Raw genomic sequence first — 22,003 nt, forward strand, 5'->3', positions numbered from 1 at the left:
TAGATATTTCAAACCAGATAAGTACAGGTGTTGGTGACATCACTAAATGGGCATTTGCAGTTGATTAACAGTGCCATTAATATATATCTAAAGGTAAAGGGACCCCTGACCATTAGGTCCAGTCACGGATGACTCTGGGTTTGCAGTGCTCATCTCACTTTACTGGCCAAGGGAACTGGTGTACAGCTTCTGGGTCATGTGGCCAGCATGACTAAGCCACTTCTGGCGAACCAGAGCAGCACACAGAAACGGCGTTTACCTTCCCGTCGGAGTGGTACCTAGTTATCTACTTGCACTTTCGAACTGCTAGGTTGGCAGGAGCAGGGACCGAGCAACGGGAGCTCACCCTGTTGCAGGGATTCGAACCACCAACCTTCTGATCGGAAGCCCTAGGCTCTGTGGTTTAATCCCATCAAGTTCAGTCGGTCTTATAGTGCAATCCTATACATGACTGCACAATGTAAGTACAACTGAGTTAGGTTTAGGTTTGTTTAATTTAGCTATTGCAACCCACTACAAATAGTCCCAAAGCAGTTTGCAACCAGGAACTCCCAAATATCTATTCAACTTTACTTTAGTCACAAAAATGGTTGTAGAACCACAGAGCCAACACAGTGCCAGTGTTAGCTCCTCTTGTTTTCTCTTGTTTTTTGAAGAGGAGCTAAATAGCATCAGGAAAGTCACTATTTTAGCCTACTTATTCTCAGAGGGTTGTTGTGAGGCTAAAATGCTGCCCTGACCTCCTCAGATTGTGTCTTTACAAATTAAAAAATAAATAAGGTCAAAAGACAAATGATAGAGTTGGAGTATTTTTCACTTTACTTTTTCAGCACATTCGTCAATTTCATTTCTGTCTTGGTGAGAACTATTTAAACTGTCACAACGTGTTGCATTTTAATGCCATCTTAAAATCTAGCATAATTTGTAGATTTACATTTTGTGAAAGTAACGTGTTAAGAGTTTATTTAAGTTTATCTCTGTAGTTACACACACAAAAAAAATCTTTCCCTTCAACAATCTGACAGCATGGAAAACATGTATAATGGGAAACATTTTCCTTTGCTTATGACTGAGCACTATTAAAAGAGAATTTGTTTTCTGGCAAGAGGCACAAGATATTCATGTACAGGAAAAGATGCTTCAGCTAACTGAAAAAGGAGTTCAGCTAACTGAAAAGATATCTCCACTTGGAGTCCTGTCAAAGCTAGCTGGCTTTACCTAGTGTGACTCTTTCCCTCTTACATAGACGTGAGGTGGAAGCCAGGGCTGCTTCCATGGTGGGGTCACAGGAGGCGTACATTTATGTGTCAGCAGGGTCGTTAGACTAATAGTTTTATTAGTTTCATTTTTTAAAAGTAAGTTGATCAGACATATCTAAAGAAAGTTATAAAACAAAACACAGACAATTCTAATGCTTCAGCACTTTGTAAGCATCTCCATTGCTAAGGATGTTTAATAAGTTAATCACTGTTGCTTAGCATTCAGAGAAAGGAATGTTGACCAGCCCCATCTGGAACTTGGGAGGGAGCCCTCCAGGAGCAGCAGAAAAAGCAAGAGAAGCTGGGGTATGTTTGTTCAAGCACTTTTCTAGTGTCCACGGTATTTCATTGACTCCCCAGGTGTGCTGCCTTCACAGAATAAAACACAATTGGTTGCCTTAGGTATGCTTTACTTAGAAATAACTCCCTTTAAACAAATTAAGTTTCCTTCCTATATTTAAAAAAAATGGTAATATTTCAGTCATCCCCACAATTTTTCTTATCCTCAGCACAGCTACTACAGGTCTGCTTGTCATCACTGGGCTGTTATTCATTAATATACAGTAACTTCCCTGTTTAGGGAGGTTTTTTAATGTTTGAAGTTTTACTTCAACAGTGTTCTGCTGGAAGCCACCCAGAGTGGCTGGAGAAACCCAGCCAGATGGGTAGGGTACAAATTAATAATAATAATAATAATAATAATAATAATAGGAATTGCTGCCTCTATCACCGTCCCCTCACAGATATGTCTATCTTGATTTTTTTTTTTCTATCAGAAGCTCAAGGCTGTGTATATTGTATTCCCTTTCTCCCTTTTTACCTTCACAGCAACATTATGAGGTAGAGTTGACTGAGATTTGGTAGTGTTGCTGTAAATATCAGAACTAAGAAATGCTGCAGTGAAAGCAAGGAATCTGCTTTTATGGCCTTGTTTACATGATCTGTGAATGCATTACATAAGAACATAAGGGTAGCCTTCTTGTTCAGGCCAATGGCCCATCTGGTCCAGCATGCTGCTCTCACAGTGGCCAACCAGCTGCCAATGAAAAACTCATAAGCAGGACCTGAGTGCAGTGAGGATTCTCTTTTCCTATGGGAGGGGGATACTGGGTAGCAAACCTAAAGCAAACCTAAAGATCTGCTATGCACTTGAATCCCTCCCACACAATACCTACTATGTGAAATGATCTTGTGTTTCCAGAACCACAGTGCTGTGGAGACACACACTAGAGGAAGGAACCAATATCTACAAGAAGCTGCAGCCTTGCCAATCAAGGACACCTAAGTGACATAATTTAGGACTCTTCCCTCCTACCCATTTTCCTTTTCCTGTAGATTCTTTCATTTAATCATCTTTTGAATTTAGATTGAAATACCATCCAATTCGGGACGCAGGTGGCGCTGTGGGTTAAAGCCTCAGCGCCTAGGACTTGCCGATCGAAAGGTCAGCGGTTCAAATCCCTGCAGCGGGGTGCGCTCCCGCTGCTCGGTCCCAGCGCCTGCCAACCTAGCAGTTCGAAAGCACCTCCGGGTGCAAGTAGATAAATAGGGACCGCTTACCAGCGGGAAGGTAAACAGCGTTTCCGTGTGCGGCTCTGGCTCGCCAGAGCAGCGATGTCACGCTGGCCACGTGACCCGGAAGTGTCTCCAGACAGCGCTGGCCCCTGGCCTCTTAAGTGAGATGGGCGCACAACCCCAGAGTCTGTCAAGACTGGCCCGTACGGGCAGGGGTACCTTTACCTTTACCTTTTACCATCCAATTCACTCTTCATAAATTGCAGGTGCTGTGTTTTGTCCTCGCTAAGGCTATGATCTTTACCACCTTTGCTGCCAAGGAGTGTGGTGGAGTCTCCTTCTTTGGAGGTCTTTAAGCAGAGGCTTGACAACCATATGTCAGGAGTGCTCTGATGGTGTTTCCTGCTTGGCAGGGGGTTGGACTCGATGGCCCTTGTGGTCTCTTCCAACTCTATGATTCTATGATCTGACCAAAGAAGGATTTGTGGGTGTGAGCCTTCTTATCTGGAGCTTCTGATCTAGTAGAGCAGGCTTAGGCAAACTGCAGCCCTCCAGATGTTTGGGACTACAATTCCCATCATCCCTGACCAATGGTCCTGTTAATTTAGGGATGATGGGAATTGTAATCCCAAACATCTGGATGGCCGGAGTTTGCCTATGCCTGTAGTAGAGCCAACACCTCCTGTTGAACAGAATCCCCCATACAAATTTCCACCCCCTGCCAGGAAACGCCAGAAGGTGCAATTAAGGACCTCCAGCTTCATATTCAGTTTGGCCCTGAGAGTTCTCTACCTGAGCTATGGCTTTGTTTTTATTGAAGCAGGTGTTACTGAAGGAGAAAACCAGGAAGTAAAAGGACAAGTGGTGACAGAACTGAGGGGTGCAGTGCAGTTTGTGCTCCACTTTGTGTGACTTGGAGGAGGAAAGAGCGTCAGAATGGTGTGGACTCAGTTGCACTGTAAATCCTGCAATAGCCGGAAATTCAGTGGATCAATAAATGACTCTCTTTCACATTCCATAATGCATTAACAAGAACGTAAGTAACACATTCCCGGCTGAATGACATTCTTGCTGCCAACTCTTGAATTCAGGGGCACTTTAGAGCACACTGGATTGCAGCCACAGAACCCAACGCTGTGTGTTTCAGTAACAAGTTCAACTCCTTACAGTGGGGTTGAAGCATGCAGAGGATTGCAGCCTAACAGCCCTGCTCTATGAATATTTTCCCTCTTCCAAATTCGTGGGATTTATTCTCTAATTGAGGCCTTTCTGCTTTACACCCTTACTTGGGAGCAAGCCTCCAATGAACTCGGAGGACTTGATTTCCCACTCCGAGTGGCTGCACGTGCCTCGCACACTTTCCCCAGCCCCCTGCCAGAAACATCATCCGCATCCCCTCCTCCTCCTCCTCCTCCCTTTCAACCAGCTACGTCGCCGACGTCAAGCGCTCCCCATTTCGCTCTCCGCATGTGGATGGTCTCCTTGTGTGTCTATTTCGGAGCACGTGTCTGTTTCGTCGCTCCCCGCTTTCCCCTTACGCTTCTCCCTCTCTCCCCTCCTGCCCGCAGTCCAAGAAAAGGCACCGGGGAAGAGCTCGGCGGAGATGCCCCCTTCGTCGTCGTCGTCGTCGTGGCGGCGGCGTCAGGGGGACGGAAATCCTCTTCGCGACCCCGAGAGAGAGGGGGAGCCGTCGCCTTCCCCCCTTGGGCAACGCAGCTCTTGAGGTAGCCTGAGGAAGCACGCGGGACGAGCGGGACGCCGCCCGCCGGGTTGTCGCCCCAGCCTCGGTGTGAGTGTGTGTGTGTGTGTGTGTGTGTGGTGTTTCGGGGGGTGTCTTCCCGCTGTGGCCCCGAGTGGCTGAGCAGGAGAGGAAGGGGGGGGGACACCTCCGCCTCTTCTCCTCCAATATTAACATTGCCTGCACGGCGCTAAGGCTGCCCTGCCTGACTAATCTTGCTCTGCCTCTTCCTTCCTCGCAGCCCCGAGCGCACACAGCTACCTACAAAGGCACGTTACAGCGCCTTGACCAGAAGGCTGTGCTGCTGCCGCCGCCGCCGCCGCCGCCGTTCCTCGCACGCACACGGATCGCACGCTTTCGCCGCCGCCGCGCTTTACACACATCCAAGGATTAGCCGTCGCCGCCGCCGCCTCTCCTCCTTCTCCCTCGCATCCCTCCCACTCGGTGTTTTGACTTCTGCCTTGTGTGCTTCTTGGCTCGCGTATCGACTGCCTGCCTGCCTGCGTGCTTCTCAGCGGGTAAGTGGGGAGGTAAAGGTTGCACTGGGGGAAGGGAGGCCTGTGTGTGTGTGTGTGTGTGTGTGTGTGTGTGTGTGTGTGTGACAATGTCACTCAGAGGGGTGGTGGGCATCTTCCCGCTCCCACCAGCACGTCGCGCGCTGCCCGCCTCCCGAGCCGCGGGCTGCCTTTCCCTCACAGCTTTCCCCCTCAGCGGCTGCTGCGGTTTCTGGCGGGTTCTCCTTTGGGAGAGGAGAGCGCGCTTTCTCTCCATTCCCGGCGCCCTTCGGCCGGCGCCGTTTGGTGCCTCTCCTTCGCCTCCCCACGGCACCCACGAGCGCTGGGTGGGGAGCGGTCCTTGCGGAGCGGAAGGTGACTGCGCTGCTCTTCTGGGGTGGGTGTGTAGGGAGAGGAGCGCGAGGGAGAAAAGGGAGCCGGTCTCTTCTTCCTCTCACCGCCACCCAAACGCGCGCGCGGTCTCTCTCCCCGGCAATGCCTGTTGGGGGTTTTATTGATCAGGCTTGCTGGGGAGTCTTCCCTCAGGAAATTCTCCAAGGCCCCTCCTCCCCCCCGCGCGCCGTTTTTGCGGCAGCGTTCAAAGGGTCGACGAAGCCTAGTTGGCCTTGTTAGGAAGGGGGGAGGGGAGCGCTGGTTTGTCAGGAGAACGAGGCGATGGAGTTTCCCGAAGTGCCTGCTTTTGTCCACACTGTGCGGAAGAGAAGCCCCTCACTCGCTGCCCCTTCTCCTCCCCGGGTGGTTGGCGGCGTTTCTGCGAGGCTGAGCAGCTGCTCTCGCTGGTTGCTGCGTGTGGCTGAGTGGCTTCTTCTCCGCGCGCTTGCGCCGGCGACTTCCAGCCGATTCCCTTGTCCTGTTACCTCGGTTAGGCGAAGGGGCCCGTGTGGGGCCGTCAGGGCGCCTTCCGTCCGGGACTCCTGCTAGCGAGGGCTGCCAAGAAAGGCATGGCGTGCGTCCCGGCAGGCGCGGGGGGCTGTTCCTCTCAGCTTGGCGTGGGCTTCTGGCAAACTGTTGTTTGGGCTGCATTGTTTTGATTCCGGTTGCAGGGGACGCTCACGCGCGCACGCTTTTCAGCAAAGCCCTTCTTGGGTGTGCTGTGAAAACCCTGACAAGGTCCATCCTGTGTCGAGTGAATGGCATAAATGGGGAGCTTGAAATCCAGCAGTGGCCCCTCATCGAGGCTTGTGGAGGCTGTAACAAATTGCACTTTCATTTAGTGGAAGCGCAGCTGCTGGAGAAGCCTTTCAAGGCATAAGGGGGAGGAAATGAAGTCTGCATTCAGGGCACTGCACTGCTGTAATTTTCTCTCTCTTGAAAGGAATGGGAAATCTGAACAACAATGATTGAAAAGAATGGGCAGCGTGTATTAACTGGTCCTGTTTCCTCTTGGTTTCCATAGCATTAGTCCAATCCAATGTTTATGAACTATTCATAATCAACAGTTTCACTTCTCCACTAAACCAGTAAAATGGCTTTTAATTTTTTGGGTTGTATGAAACTGGATGGGATTTGAGTGTGTAGATCAAAGCTTTTTGATTTGGCAGCTGTCTCTATGGTTATATGATTAATATAGCAAGATGGTGATAGAGAAATTGGCATAATTCCATTTTTAACTGTACAAAATTGGTTATCCACAAACAATCAGAAGCAAAGTACTAAGATATCCCAGGAAAGAAAATAGAACAGTTGGAGATCTCCTGCTCCCCTTTTTTGGGAATTGGATGCAGAGGAAATATGTGTAAATATTATTGTTGTATGTTACCTTACTACCAGAAGTTAATGAAATTTACTGTACTCCTTGGTGTTGACAGTAGGGGGATATTGATGTGATTTACATTATTAACTGTGCAGTAGGCAAAAAGTGAGAGTTTGCCTGGTGATTACTGGTAGCTCTTTTACTTGAGATCTGGTTGACAGCATACATCCAACTTGCACCTGGTTTATTTTTGGAGCTATCTGATTAGAATGTAAAAACTGCAGATTTGAGTAGTTGTATACTAAGAAATAGGTCAGATTTTATTTCTAAAGTAAACATCTTTAAATGACTCATTTACTACTTGGAAAAATGTCCCATTTAACAAGATTGTGTGTGCAATCTTTTAGTAGCTCGACTAAGGATATTTTTATGTTGCACCTTATCATATTACTTATTATTTTCAAACAAGATGTGAAATACGATACTGTTGTAGAGTAACTTAATGTTGTTGCGAATTTCAACATACTTCAGTTCAGAATGTAGTTAAGTTTGGATAATAATGCTTCACTGGAATAACTGTTTATCGTTACAAAACTTTTAAGAATAGCTCTTATGTATTTGACGTTCAAACACCTTCAGAAATAGTTTTCCAATTTTGTGGAAGCATATTTATAAAACAACATACTGTACTTTTCCTTGTATAAGACTAGGGTTTGTTTTTTTTACTAAAATAATGTTTAAAGGGGGGGTAGTTTTATACACGGAGGCAATACCCCCCATTTTCTTAATTTTGAGTTCCCAAAAATAGGGGGCATCTTATATATGGGGGCATGTTATACAAGGAAAAATACAGTAGGTGTTAATGAGTATTGATAAGAATTATGGTATTTTCTTTGCAAGATCTGCTTGCATGCTAATATTAAAATGTCCTCTTTGAGAAATGGTTGATCTTAATACATTTAGATGTGGATCTATCTGAGTTAGTTCAATAGTTTAGGAATGGCAAAATATGTACTGAGCAATAATTAATGGTAGTTTTCCCACCTTTAATACTTCAGTGTTCTCTTAAGTACTTCTGAAACAAGTCTTTTAAGACCTCTGATAATTAATTAAAACGCACAATTTTCTTTACTAAAAAGGCTGAAAAATAATTTCTTTTATGATCATTCTGGATTTTATGTCAGTTGAACTTCCAAAGTAAATTATTAAACTCTTATTCCCATAATCTCCTCCATTTAAGATACTAAATATAGGATGGAGTCCAAACCACATACATGTAAACAATATGCTTGTGTAATGTTTGTTAAAAGGATGGTGTGAATGAATTCAGCCTGGATTAGTCATTATGTTACATAGAAATTCAGGCGATAATATAGAATGTTGACAATGTCAAAGCCGGCTTCTGTAATGCTGAAGTTATTCTCCATGGTTTAAGGATAATGGTCTCTTAACATCTTGAATGAAGTTTCACATGAACTGTAATAGACAAACCTGATAATGTCAGAGGCTAACCATAATGTCATTTTAAGATAAAGCCCAGGGCACTGGTCCATGAAAAATTGCACCTCCTTAGCTTCTGTAAATGAAGTCAATTTTGATTTTATTGTCTATGAAATTAGATAATGTTATTTTAAAAGGGATACATGGCACGTGTTTCCTCTGTGGCCTAAGCTAATGAAATATGAAAAAGTGTCTCCATGACAAAGAGTGTTGGTTTCCGAATAATGTCCTATCCCAAGTCAAGAAGAAAATAATGTATACAGTAATTGGCTAGATAATATGCAGAGATTTTCCACTGTGGTTGTATGGTTTTTCTGAAGGTTGTTGAAGTGGATTACCCAGGCTCTGTTTCTTCTTTCCCTATGTACAAGAGTAGTGTTTCATGGAGTCCATTCAAAAGTCTGTGGGCTAAAGCCATGATCATATGTAAACTGAAAGGCTTTGATTTGGTTCAATTATATTTTGCTTTGGGAAACAAAGTGGAGCCCTGTTCACTACTTCTTCTAGAGCAGGGGTTCCCAGTTGGTGGTCCGTGGTCCCTAGGGGGTCTGCGTAACACACCCAGGGGGTCCATAGCACCATTCACGTAACATAAACTACCATAGAGGTATCAAAATTTTCAAAAGTAGGGGGTCCCTACCTTGGTTTTTGAAAAACAGGGGGTCTGCAGTACTTAGTTAATTGGAAATCACTGTTCTAGAGGTCTTAAGCGTGTTTGTGTTGTGGATAAATTTATTTTAAAAGCTCTCTCTGTTAGGAACTACCGTATTTTTCGCCCTATAGGACACACTTTCCCCCCTCCAAAAATGAAGGGGAAATGTGTGTGTGTCCTATGGGGCAAATGCAGGCTTTCGCTGAAGCCTGAAGAGCGAGAGGGGTCCTGATCTGATCTGGCGAGAGGGGTCCCCGACCTGATCTGGAGGCTGGCGGGGGGGAGAAGCAAGCTTGCTTCTCCTCCCTGCCAGCCCCACAAGCTCGCAGGACAGCGGGGCAAGCCGCTGCCCCACGGAGGCTAGAGAGGCTGTCCCTGAAGGCAGAAGAGGGAGACGGAGCGCTCCGTCTCCCTCTTCTAGCTTGGCGATGGCTGCGCAAGCCTGGGGAGGGAATAAAAATTTTTTCCTTGATTTCCCCCCCCCCAAAAAAAAAAAAAAACTAGGTGCGTCCTATGGGCTGGTGCGTCCTATAAGGCGAAAAATATGGTATACCTAATCTCTTCTCCTTTTGGAAAAATCCATTGCCTCTTCTATTGTGTTTCCAAGAGAAGAGGACAGTTAATAATTGGTGCCTGAGTTTTCCTCTTCCTTTCCCCCCTGTTTGTGTCATAACTTTTAGATTGTAACCCTATAGACAGGGACTGTTTGTTTTATCTGATCTGATCTGACCTATTCTGGGAGCAGAGTACACTTACCATGGGCCTCTGAGGGCTATGTTGATTGGGGGCTCCTACCAGGGACCGGATGCTTTTTTTGATTGAGTTTATAACTTTATTCTGACAAGACTCCCTCTCTGAGCCTCAGACAAGCTCTTCATGAGCTGGTGGGCCACTCACCCTGATTCTGGACATGCACTACCCCTACCAATTCATAACCTCAGGGAAAGAGCTTCCCCTATGCACCTTTCAAAAATGAAAGGAGATGTATCCAGCATCTTGATGCCACAACATCCCCTTTGTTCTGGGTCTGTGGGCTTGAGCTACAATTTCCATCATCCTTCACAACAAATTCCAGTAGCTGGAAGGACGGGAGATTAGGTTCAAACCTGAAAACCAATTTTTTGAATGAACAGCCTACTGCTTGCCAATTCCGAAGTCATGTGTCTGATATATTCATTCTCCACCATACAACATAACTTACCAGTATATGCATATGTATATACGGATATGTATATCCTGGTTCAAGTTTTATCTATTACACAGAGTGGGAGCATTTGCACTTTGAGTGTGCTCCCTGTCTTCATAGTGCATAGAGAAGATAAGTAATATTCTGCATGAAATTGTAATTGTTTAGATGGAAATAATCTCAAACTGGTGAATTGTCTAGCTGCTGATATGAAATACTTTAGTTTATCATTTAAAATTTCATTCTAAAAGTGTTCCTGCCGTTCCTATTCATGGAGGAGGCTTGCAAGGTCAGGCTCTTACTCTAGAACAGGAACGTCAACTACAAGGTCATTGTAATTATTACAAATGGCTCTAGACAGTCTATGTAACTGTATAGAACCATTGTGATCTGTAATTTTGGTGGGTCTCCTCCATTTAAATATGAAGAAACACAGAGGTTAGATGAGTAACTTTGCCTGCAGTTTTTATAACATGAAGGCTATTTTCTGCTTATTTCCTTAACTTTGAGATATATCATGCCATTGATAATTCCAGCCACCTTTTCGCATATTAGCATTGTATTGTCCAATATACTTTACATTTTTGGCTATTACCTATTTAAGCTAGGCATGATCCAAAGTTTGCAGAGTTCTAATGTATTCAAAGGTGTGCCCAAGGAACTTCATGTGTGCCTTGGAGTTCCTGTATTCTTACTTGGGTCTCTTAGTAAGTCTAATTGACATGCCTTATTATTTTATAGAGGTAGTACCTAAAAAGTGGGAAATTGTGTGATTCCTCCACCCATCTAGAACTTCTTTCCTGATCAGGGACTTGCGGGTGCTTGACTCTCTGGAAGAGAACCAACTGGGATGCTGTTGGTGGCATCTGCACTTTTGACATGTGAATAACCTTTTTGAAGTAAGTGGAGGGACAGGTGGCATAAGGAACGCAGGAGGTAGAGTTAAGCAGAGTGGGATGGTTCCATCTGCCAGATAAAATTGTGGTGATTTATCAGTGAGTGTTTTGAGGAACAAGACACCTGAGCATCTGAAGAGACAACTGCTAAAAATATTTGGGAACTCCTGATTATGCCTTGCATTTCAATTCACCCTGGGTGGCAGACTCCATAAACCTACCAATAGAAATTTTTGCATCATTACAGTATATGATACTATTGTGATTCCTTTTGCCTCTTTGTAGCAGTTGTATAGCTGTTTGACAAAGCCAGAATTATAAATAGTAAATACAGCTATTGACAAAGAAATGTTTATAAAAAAAGTATCCTACAGGTAGGTTTGTTTCTCATAACTGCAAATAACAATTTCATTATTTTACAGGATGTGGTGTTTATGTATTTTAAAAATAAAATTGCTACAGTATAACCTTTTGTGAAGCCAAGTATGATAAATACTTTCCCACTGCCAACAGAGCCTAATAATTTATAAATAATCTTTGGTATAAATGTAGATGTGATTCATTCTCTCTTTCATGATGCAAATTGGCTTCTATTTCTATGCGAAATTATTATGCAGAACTTTGACTGGATGCGTATTTTCCTTTTTTATGCAGAAGTGTTTATTGAGTGAATGAATGAACTGTATTTCTTTATGCAAAAGGACTATAGTGATATGACTGCAAGATAACATAAGCAGAAGCCTTATTTAATACATGGTCCCAGTTCAGAATTACAGGAGAGTCATCAAGTTGTACTTTAGAGGGGTGCCTGTTTAAAACCACATAATGGAGATTTCTTGCTCGTCTAATAGCCTTTATCTGTCTTCTAAAAGGTTTCATCCTTATGTTTGTAGATAAAAGTTGAATCTGCTTTACAGTGGTCATTGTGAATCTGGCTCTATCTATTGGTAGATGCTGTAGCCTAGAAAAATGCCAATCAGATACCAGATATATATGTAAAAAATGATTCAAAAGATGGGCTATAGTTACATCAAAAGGCAAAGGTTGACAACAGCTTTCTTTTCTTGGTTCTCATTTGGGTTTGCTTCACCTGTTCCCTCCCCCACCCTTCACTTAATCTCTTGTCTCTTGTTGCCAAACCCATGGTGTTTTGTCTTTGGAAGTGAGTTTTTACCTTTGATTATTAGACTAAATCCTGAAAAGTACTATGCATGTATGTAAAGATTTAATAGAGGTTAGGACAAGCTGATTTCAATGTCCATTTCATTTTGGGGTAAAAGTCAACTGGAGTCTCAAAATGTGAGTTTGTCATTAATAGTCCATTAGCTATGAATAATATATATTTTTACAATAAGCTGTCATTTTCTGCAAAATTCTATTTCTAAATTCTTTCACTGCTGCCTATTGGTCAACATTAAGCATGTGTGCATTATAGCATTTCTGTGAGTTTTTATCTGTCACATTATTTATCATCACTTTATGGTTTGATGTTTATATTTTGCTTCATTTAACATCTTTACTACCCCTGACATCTGGCCCTTGACATTTTATTATGTGACTTCTGTCTGCTGTGAAGAAAGCATCTCTGTTACCTAGATCCGAGAGAAGGGTAAAAACTGTAATGCTAACATTGAACAAAAGCAGAGAACACTGTTGAATTAATTTTAAATGTTTGTTGTTAAACAACTGATTAATTGATTAGTAAAAGTGTTATATTGAGGACATCTAATTCAGATTATTTTAATAAAATAACAAAGAAAAGCCTTTTAAAATAGAACCCTGCTGCTCATTTTGCCTGAATCCTGAGAACTACACTCTTTGTTAATAGCAGTGTAATCACACATAGATAGACACATGAATGTATATGTTTCTGTATGTATAAAATTTGAAGAAGCAATAAGCATCCTATTTCAGGGAGTTACTTCAGTTAAAACATGGATATTTTAAAATGCATTTTAATTTCTGAGATCTATTCATGCATAAATTTATAATCTTGTCAATCCTGTTTATCACCTAAACCAAACCCTCCAATGGTTGGAGTTTATCATTGTAGCAGCCAAGGAGGAAATAAAAATCACTATGGTGCTGATGGAAACAGTCCCTGTGACTATGACCCTACTGACAACATCCTAGTTTAGACGTAATGCAAAACTAAGATTTCCTTTACAAGGATATGCTGTGGGAAGGTTGGTCCACATGTTTCCTCCTCTTCCTTTCTCCATCTGCAAGGAGGTAAATTTTAAAGCATCTATTTGTGTCTCAAGATCAAATCATGGTTTCAGCTCCTGGTTTATATTAACTGTAGTCCCCCTCCCTCCATGATATTCAGACATAATAGGAAACAGGGCTTTAGTCCAAAGTGCAAATAGATTCTTTAGATTCCACCCTTTCACATCTGAAACAATGAAAAGAAGATGCACACCAGCCAAAGATTCACCATGGTGTATTCTCGTAACAGGACACCATGGTTTCCCATTATACCTGAATCTGGTCAGTAAGTGATAAGACAGTTCCCCTGGTAAAGTAAAACAGGCTAGGAATTCTGTGCTGGAAGATGTTGCTGTGAAATATATTAAGAAATCATAATATATGATAGTTTGGCCCTTGGGAAGAAAGGACAGAAATGTTGGAGCAAAATGCATAGCAATTATCTGGACGTAAGCTCCACTGAAGATAGTGGTACTTACATCTTAGCAAACATGCATAAGACTGCATTGCAAAGTGCATAAAATTATAGGACCACTAGCTATAGGTTTTAATAAACCAGTTAAATTGGGTGATAGACAGCAGGTACTTGAAGGCTTGAAAATGGTAGATGTCTCACCTATATTTGCTTTTACTCACTTCTTCATCCTAGGTAACTGGAACTCTGTTAAATTCAGTGGCAGGTCATGCTAACTAGAACTAGAGCATCATCTTCTTTTTAATACAGGGGTAGGGATTCCAGATGTTGTTGCACTCCAACTCTACCCATCCGTATTGATGGGAGTACAATCATAGAATCATAGAATTGTGGAGTTGGAAAGTACCCTGAGGGTCATCTAGCCCAGTGTTTCCCAACCTTGGGCCTCCAGCTGTTTTTGAACTATAATTCCCATCATCCCTGACCACTGGTCTTGCTAGCTAGGGATGATGGGAGTTGTAGTCCAAAAACAGCTGGAGGCCCAAGGTTGGGAAACACTGATCTAGCCCAATTCCTACAATGTAGGAATCTCAACTAAAGCATTAATGACAGGTGGCGCCATCCAACCTCTGCTTAAAAATCTCCAAGGAAGGAGATATCTGGTTTTCAGCATCATGATATATCACCCGCTAAACATCACAATATGCTGGTCCATAACAATATCTGAAAAAAGGTTGGAGCTGTGTAAAGCATTGACTGGCTTTATGGTTTTTCCTGCGTTGTGATTTTTGCTGGTGCCTGCTCTTGTGGTTCTTGTGACCCCCTGCATGTGTCATCAAGTGGTGAGGCACAGCTGCTCAGCAGGGGCAAACACAGGTGCATCAGTCGAGTGGGAAGGATAAAAGGGAAGCAAGGCAGAGGCTCTCTATCTGCTCAGCTTTCTTCATTGATGGACCTTGGTTTGGCTGCTTCAGGAACTCTCCTGGACTATGACTTCAGGAGTGACCAAAGGTGTTCCAACCCAAGATATTCTGCAGAGGTGGGAACCTGACCTTGGTATTGACTTTGGACTTTGCTTGTTGTACTGGAGCCAGACTGGTATTTGGTCATTTGGACTATCTGACTACTCTCTAGTGTTGTCCTTGGGACTGTGTGCACTATCAGGACTTATCTCCAGATATGCCAGGTTGCAGGGCATTTTTCAAGGAAGCAGAGACCATGATCCAAGAAGCCAAACACTAACCCTTTCTGATGACATCACCTGCTCAGCCAACTGTTTACTTCCCATATTTTCCTCTAACATATGATTTTAATATGGCAAAAGAAAAAGTAATGCACTGATATTTTAGACATGTAACTGAGGGAATTCACTAATTTGAAGAGTTTCTCAAGTGAGAATAATAGACCTTCTATTTCTTCTAATATGTTGCTAATAAAGCCTATTAATTCACACAGTTGTGATGCTACATAGCAAATAGTAACAGTTGTTGTTCAGTATTACTACATCTATATAATACTGAGTTTGAAGCTTTTGTAAAGGATGTTGAGCTGCCATTTTGGTTTGTTTCCAAAATGGAAGCTACAGGTGTTATTACAGCTAGAAACAAAATGAATTAGTAGTACCTTCTTTTTGAGGTGGAAAAACTATTAATAACTGAGAATGGTATTTCAGAAATGCTGTTTGTTTATGAAAAGTTATGGGTGATTAAACTACACCCTTGCTGAGAGTAAATGGATTTTATGCTTCAGCAATTAATGCAAAGTAATTTAATTTGACAAGCACTAATGTGGACTTCAAAACCAACCCAAATTCAGTGTTTCCTTAATAACTTCAGTGGTTGCTTTGTTATAATGATATCCCTATTATTAGTGGTGTTAATCTTTCCAGATGACTAAATTTTAAATCTGCATTGCGCAGTTTACATCATACACATGACATTATTTGGTATGCATACATACATGTATTAACCATCTAAGTAATTGTTGTGCCTTAATCAGCTGAAATATGTATTTACTATCATTACAGACCAGTTCAATCTCTGAGCAGTGTGGGATTCCAGTACTCCAGGTGCTTACCCAGGGCCTGTGTTTCCTTTGGAAATGAGGCACAATGGAGATTGTGGTGTCTTCATGATATATGGTTTATTTATATACAACTATGATGGAGGGTCAAAACATCACACTCAAGAGGGTCCTGACTCTCCCATTGCCACAGTCTCCTATTCAAACAGGCAACCAACACTGTGCTCAGCCCCCACTCCAACTTGCTGCATTTAGCAGACTGACACTCCCTCCCAGCACACGACAACTAACTGAAATTCCAAAACTGTGGAATTGTCTTCAGACTAACTATCTCATAGCTCCAGTAGAAAATCTGTCTTTCTGATGGCCTATCTTCCTGTCTTTGTTCTCTGCTGATGGCCCATCTCTCAAGTGATCTCCTCTGCACAGGAAGCTGAGCCCAGCTGTTAAGAGTCTGACTTCAGTTTAACTCTCTTAAACATTTATTATATTTTTACCAAATCCAGAAATTATGGGTGCCTTGCACCCACAAACTCATAACGCTGTTTTTGTGAATGACTATAGTTGAAATAGTTTCTTTGCATCATTGCCGACTACAGCTTGTCCTCACCCCACCCCCATCTACACTTAGGATTAAAGAACATGAATTCAACACAGATGACATTATCCTTTCAGGAGAGGGTGGAATCACTACTTAAGTGCAATTGCCTCTTCAGTGCCTTTATAGTACCTTTTTTGGACCCCAACTTTGGATCATTTTCTTCCTCCCCCCATACCTACCAGGCCTGGGCAAGCAAGTAAAAAAAGCTACAATATACCCAGCTTTTTGAACATGGGAGACAAGATGCCAGGCTGTATACTTTCTATGGCAGGCATGTCCAAAGTCCGTTTCGGGGGCCTAATCTGGTTGGCCCTTTGGTCAGCCCTCATGGCCCTTCATCAAATCTGGCACTCTGTTTAAAAAGTTTGGACACCACTGTTCTATGGCATCCTGATTCATTGAAATCTAGTAATTCTTCTCCCAGGGTCTTCCTTGCTTTCCGATCAACACCATTCCAATACTTCAGTTTGCTCACTTGAAGGTTCTGATAGGCTTTGGGGGCAGGGCACTTGGCAGCAGGCTCAGACCTATTACAAAAGGTAGAATAGAGAGTGAAAAATAAATCCAGTTGAACAGTTACAGATGGATCAGCAGATCAGCAGTGACAAGGTGAACTGAATGGTGATGTCATAATCTTGTCAGCTGATGGAGTTATCAGTTGTTGCATTTAGACAAAATTTAAAGTACATTCTCTTAAACGACAGCAGTTACAATAATGATCTTTGCTCCTTTGTCTATTGAATATGTAGCAGAATACTGTTATTAGACTGATGCAGAAATTGAGAGTGGGAGAACGCCCCATTTTCTGGCCTGCTAAGAGCTCTCCTTTAAGTGAAGTCATGTCACCAAAGTTTAAAATTATTTGGCTTGGAACCTTGATTATTCATAGTGCTTGGTTATTCATAGTGCTACAGTTTAAAATGTGGCCTCAATCCAGAAATGATTTCTTCTTTCCACTCACTGAACTGGCTGCTGCAGCAGCAGACACTGTGGCAAGGGAAGAAAAGAGAGAGGCACAGACTCTAATCTTCCTTCTGTAGCATCTATTGCAATTCGGAGGTAAGAGAACCTTTCAAAGGTGAGGTGGAGAATCCTGGGAGGCCAACAATTAGAAGTCTAATTAGAACTTCTGAGGGGGTAGGAAATATTTTTTCTGGGTTTCTGGTCAACGTCACAAGTCAATGGTGGTTGCTGCTTGCTGCCCTTTGTGGGCAACAAGGAGGTTCAGGCAGGGGAAAGCCAGTATTTATGATCTGAAAATCCTGGCAGTGTTCCCCAGTGGGGAGCTCAGTGCATCCCGCTGTGCCGCGCAAGCCCATGTCTGCCAACTTGAAAGGCGGAGCAGGTGTGACCTGGGAGTGTGTCCCTGCCATGGATGAACCTCCATCTCTGGCATGATTTGTGGTTGGTTCCTCCATAATTTGGAAAATTGGCATTAATCAAGAGGTGCTCCTGGACCAACATATGCTGATTGCAGGCAATCAGTCAGCTGCTGAAAAGACTGGGCTTGGTTCTTTGAAGGTATCTGAATGTTTTCTTTGAAGCTTGAGAACCCTTACAACAGCCAGGAAAGGAATGGGGAGGACAAGGTGTTTTCTTATGGTTTTCAAATAGTCTCCTTTCTTCTTGTCCTCCCCTGCAAAATGAAAGAGACGTGTGTAGCCACTGTTAATGTTATTATGTTTGTTACTTGAGAAAAGAGGGGGTGGCTTTTAATTTATGCTCAACAAGGAATTTAACAGGGTTTTACTATGCCCCCCCCAAACCGAGGCTGAATGGACTTTATTTAAAATTATTCCTGGCCTGGATGAGGAGTGCTGATGGAGTAATGCAGTGGGGTGGGGGTGGGGAGAGAACTGCGGCCGAACAGGTGTGGTAAAGAGGCTGAATTTGAGAAAAGATCTTGCTTTTAACTGTGTGCCGAGGAAGAACTCCAGAGTGGGATTTTTAGTGGTGGAGGTTGGATATGCACTCAGTGAGTTATTTGAGCTTGTATGCTAGTCTGTAAACAGTGGAAGAAATGGAATGCGACCTTGTACCATCCAGATAAACACTGCAAAGAACCAAACAATGGAAGATAGGAATTAACTCTCCCAACACACCAGGTCCGGAACAACAATGTATACAAAGGACTACACACCTTAAATAGAATATTTATTTAAAGATGTAACGGAGGTGCTGTTTGTAAGATGAAAAAGGTGGCCAGCTGGAAGAATGGTTAACGGCAAGTAAAGGATGTCAAGTGGACTCTAAATAAGAAATTGTGTGACTATGCAAGGAAATGATGGTGATCATATGTTTGGAACAGAAACTGAAAACCTGATTTTAAGAAATTGTATTAAATTAAATTTATTTGGTTTGATTTGTAATAATTTGGAAAAATAATAAAAATCATTTGAGTTGGGTGAAAAAAGGAAATATTTTTTTCTGAGTGCTCTCTCTTGTTAGTAATGGTCAATCCCATCCACATTTGGCTTGGGGAATTTGCTTATCTTGAATCCTCTTGATACTCCTGGAAGGGTTTTTTTAAAGAGCTCCCACGAACTTCATTAGTAGATAAAGAGTCCTAGAACATGGTTTTATCAATCCTGTTAATTTCCTCAAATGTCAGACTGATTCTTCTAAAAGCTTCATAGTTCTAAATGTCACATACTGTCTTCAAAATGTTTATTCTCACTGATTTCTTCCTTTTTTGTTGCTTCATGTGGCTTAGCCGTTTCAGCTTTGCAACATTGGGATATATGTTTTCTACCATTGGCACGTTCTGCTACTATATGCAGTATAGAAAAGAAGTGAAACAGTTGGGCATAGGTGCATGCTATATAGAGTGAGTATAGAGGTGATGCATAGGTGCATGCTATATAGAGTGAGGCACAATATTTAGAATTGTATCCAACATCCAATGTACTTAAAGTAGAGCAGCTGAAATCAGTGGACATGAAAAACTTATACGCATTGATTTAATTGGGTGATATCTGCTTGTTAGAAGTCATGTGGCTAACTTTCATGCAAGTATTCAGATGCACCTAAAATAGCTCTTTGGACTGTGATTACCTGCCCTCCCACCCCAAAACCTGCCCTCCTAGCAGCACACTGAATATTGCTCATTATGAAATGGTTTTACAGGCACTTGGACCTAAGCACAATAATGCAATTTAATTGTGACAGTAGCTGAATGAATTAGAGTAGCGCACATTTTGTTACAAAGGCTGTTATTTAAACATCATCTCTAAATATGCAATTCCATATAAAACCATAAGTAAATAATTCAGTTATCTTAATCTCTAATTTTAATGACCCTTTCAGTTCCCTGGCTCTTATTAGAATAAACAGAAATTAATAATAATGAACAAGTGTTTTGAGCTGTTCTAGTTTATTATTAATTTTTTGCTGCAAAATTCTATACTCTTAGCGCTCTCTTCTGCTCTCAGATATGTATGCACCACTCCCAAAGAGCTTAATGATTACTGTTCTGGAGCAGCTGGGGGAAATTTGAAGCCACACTCTCAAATTCTGTTTTAATGGAAGTCTAATGATTTATGTGAAATAGCACCAAGAGAATAGATTCTAGTAGCAACAATGCCTAAAGCCTATTTTTAAATGAACTTGGTTTTGCTTTCATTAATACTTGTGTCCGAACATTTGGACTTCAGGAAGCTTTGGTATTTTGGAAATAGAAACCTAATATGGAACATAATTCCTGTATATTGGAGTTCTTGTTGCTATGTAACAAAAAAAAATCTAGTCAGTATTTTGGGAAAGTGCGTTGGGAATGGAGGGTTTGTTGAGTGCACAATATTTTGAAAACTCATTATTATTATTATTAGTTTATTTCCTTCTAAACAAAAGGTCTCAAGGCAAAACAAACAATTAAAAATTATCAAAGCAACAAATGCATAAAGCTTTGTTCACATATCAGTATCAAATGATTGCTTACTGTGTGAATGAGCCACTGCAGATTAAAGAAAGAAAAATCATATACCCTTGCCAACTTTGCAGTTCTATGTTTCTAAAAAATACAGTGCAACAATACTTGGAATACTGTGTACATTTTTGGTCACCTCATTTAAAAAAGGATTTCATACAGCTGGAAGAGGTTCAGAAAAGGGCAACCAAAATGATCAAAGGGATGGAGCAAATGAGGAAGGTTAAAATATTTATGATTATATTTAGTGTTCCTTGGTTTAGAGAAAAGGCAAGTAATGTAATGATAGAGGTGTATAAAACTATTCATGTTGTGGAGAAAGTGGATAGTGATCTCCCCTCACCCCTCATGTTACTAGAACTTGAGACATCCAATGAAACTGAACATTAGAAGTTTCAGGACAGATAAAAGGAAGTACTGCTTCAGACAGCATATAGTTAAACAATAAAATTCACTCTCACCAGAGATAACGATGGCCACCAACTTGGGTGAATTAGACCAATGCATGAAGGACAAGTCTATCCATGGCTAAGAGCTACAAAACAATGGCTATGTTCTACCTCTACACTTGGAGGCAGTATGCCTCTGAATGCCAGGCGTTGGGAGTCACAGGTGGGGAGAACACTGTGCAAACAGGATGCTGGGACTAGATGGGCCTTTGGCCTAATTCCGCAGGGTCTGCTTACGGTCTTTTTGTTGGAGGTTAGTTCACACACTCAATCAAGTGAATACATGTATGTGTGAAATAGTATCTCTGATTCACACCCATCTCTGGTTAAAATCAAAGCTTAGGTAAGACTTTATTCCCTACTTTCAAGGGGTGTATCTGTAAAAACTGCTGTTGGGGCACAAATTCCCACTCCCACTGCGAGACCATTTCCATGTGAGGATTACACACAAAAGATGTCCTTTTGCCTGTGAGATACAGTCTTTGAAATCATTCCCTATGAAAATGGATGAAGATAGTTTTTCTCATTTTTCCATAGGAGCTGCATTCAAAGGCTGCAGCTGGGGGGGAAATAAGCAAATCTGGATTAGTTCAGAAGTATGTTATTTCCTGATTCTTTGGGAATTTTTCTTCAGTTTATATTTCAACCAGTATGATGTCAGCCAAGGGGCAGCTAAGAAGTTATAGTAGCCCTCTATAGGTATTCTGATTCTGCGTCCTACAAATATGCAAGGCAACCACCGCCACTCTTATCCCCCTTCATAAGTAGTAAGGCAAACTTATGAAGCAGAGGTCCTACTGGACTGGTGGGAAATCAGGTTTCGAAATGTGTTAAAGACCTTTTTAAACATTATTAAATGTGTGTGGTCTTTTATATGTATATATGTTAGGGGCATTCTTAAGGACGGGAGACTCTTCACATGTTTGAATTCCCAACTTGTAACGGGTGACAGGCAATAACTGTTTGCAGGGCTGAGCAGTGGTGCTTAGTTGACCTCCTAATGCCAGTGTATCTGCAGCTTACTGGGAGGAAGAGGGGTAGGTTGGCACTGGTAGAGTCAATTTGGTGCTCACAATGGTGTGGTTATACAGCATTAACCTTGCTATTCCTCCCCACTCCCATTTCCATTAAGCTACAGTGTTGACAGTGATGGGATGTCAGGTAAGCACTGCTGCCCTGCCCTGCTGACTGCTACTGGTGACAGGTGTGTTGACAGAGCCAGATCACGTGTCCTCATAGTCCCTTCCTCATGGGTTTGCTATACACAGAAACAAAATGCCCTAAGAGGGCTAGTGCTATTTATTAAAAGTTTAAAAATTACAAAAAATAGAAGAAAAGAAGGCAACAAAAAATTTGAAATCACACTCTCAAATTCTGTTTTAATGGAAGTCTAATGATTTATGTGAAATAGCACCAAGAGAATAGATTC

The 22,003-nt window shown here is 42.1% G+C and overlaps 1 protein-coding gene across 5 annotated transcripts in view; it reads left to right on the plus strand.

Moving 5' to 3' along the window:
• The first annotated feature begins 4,214 nt into the window (after positions 1 to 4,214).
• DLGAP1 (DLG associated protein 1) overlaps positions 4,215 to 22,003 on the plus strand; it is a 334,630-nt gene continuing 316,841 nt past the window's right edge. For 4 of the 5 annotated variants that reach the window (XM_079982893.1, XM_079982895.1, XM_079982897.1 and 1 more), the window contains exons 1-2: positions 4,215 to 4,498; positions 4,754 to 5,030. The gene's annotated coding sequence lies outside the window, so the exon portion shown is untranslated. Of the gene's footprint in view, positions 4,499 to 4,753; positions 5,031 to 5,236; positions 5,382 to 22,003 lie in introns of those variants that run through there. The other variant, XM_079982901.1, reaches the window with a different exon arrangement.

This window comes from Podarcis cretensis (genome assembly GCF_951804945.1).
Source record: "Podarcis cretensis genome assembly, chromosome: 7".
NCBI lineage: Eukaryota > Metazoa > Chordata > Lepidosauria > Squamata > Lacertidae > Podarcis > Podarcis cretensis.